Source organism: Mesitornis unicolor, unplaced genomic scaffold, assembly GCF_000695765.1.
Source record: "Mesitornis unicolor isolate BGI_N332 unplaced genomic scaffold, ASM69576v1 scaffold5702, whole genome shotgun sequence".
NCBI lineage: Eukaryota > Metazoa > Chordata > Aves > Mesitornithiformes > Mesitornithidae > Mesitornis > Mesitornis unicolor.
The window spans coordinates 50,113-51,588 of NW_010169747.1; positions in this window are offsets into that span (position 1 = coordinate 50,113).

The window sequence follows — 1,476 nt, forward strand, 5'->3', positions numbered from 1 at the left end:
CCTGCTGAAAATGCATGAAGCTGCTTTGTTGCATTGCCCTGCAGAAGAACAGTATCAAACTTAGGTGTAAACCACCCTGAAACAATTGCCACTTGTTTTTTTATGGATAAATAGGCTATATTTAGCCATGTGTGGAATAAGACAAAAGGAATTGTAATTATTTCTTTCTGCCTGCTGAATGCACTTTAAAAATTGTGGACTCAGTATCCACTCTGTGATTGTGGATTAACTGCAGTGGCATCCTGGTATGTTCTAGGGATCTCCATTATATTGTATGCTGTTTAGGTATCTGTGTCTGCTGTGCTAATAGATTAGTACGGTAACATTTAACACCCACACAGCACAAGGTACAAAGCAGCAGGTGCCTTAAGTGTTCGTTCTGATCAGTTCTAGGCATGGTTTTTTTTTTGCTTGTGAAGTTGCAGTAACGAAATTTCAAGCCAGTTTTGGTCTGTGCCGAGCACATACAGGAAAAATTGCTGTCTGGTTTTATACTAAGGAGATGACTCTGTTTTTTCTCCATGTTGTTTAACTGTGATGCCAAAGGATTCTCATGCTGACAACAGCACCAGTCCTTTCAGACTCTACCAGAAACCTGAACTTCAGTGATGGCGATAATCATTATGCTATTTGGTGTTCTCAATTGTCAGCTGCAGTACTTAGATGCTAATTTAAGCACACTTAAGGAAGGGTTTATTATCAGCTTAGAACTTAAATTTTTGATGTCAGGCTTGCTTCAAAGGTGGAAGTAGGAGAGGAAGGGGGAATGGCAGGGGTTGAACCAAAGAATGGGGCAAACATATACAGATATTAGAAATTTTCCCCTTCATCTCATCTCTGTTGACTCTTCACTTGTCCTGCAGGCCTTGATGATTTGTACACCAACACATGTTGATTCTTCTGACAATTCTTTTTTTGTCATATCGTATATACTAGTGCTGGCTAGAAAACTGTGATCTAGCTCTGTATCTCACATTCTTGACTTAACTTACTATTTTTTAAAATTTAAGTCATAGCTTTTAGCTACTAGTTTAATTCAACCTGACATTGCTTAGCTAAGAAAAAAAAATACTCTAAATCCTGCAGAATCAGCAAATTGGGAAAGATGTTCTTAATTCAGGTAAGGAATCATCTCTTAAATACATTTCAAAGTATTTTTTTTAGTAATAGCAGCGTATAACACACAGAAGAAGACGGGGCACATAAGGCCTTGGGCAATGTGAGGTGGATTTGAGACTTGCTGCAAGGTGAGCAGCTGGGTGAGCTGGAAGGTTGGCTGCCAAGATTAAGATTGTGTTCAGTTTCTTTCATATGTATGCCTCAGACTCGGCGGGCTTGTATTCTGCAGGCATCCAATGAGTATGAAGTGTAAGCATGTTTTCAAATTTATTTGGGGCAGATTTACCTGAACTCTGCTTACTACAGAGCTGCTGGAGAGATCTTGAGAACGTGGAGTCCAGGTCTGGGGAAGAGAGC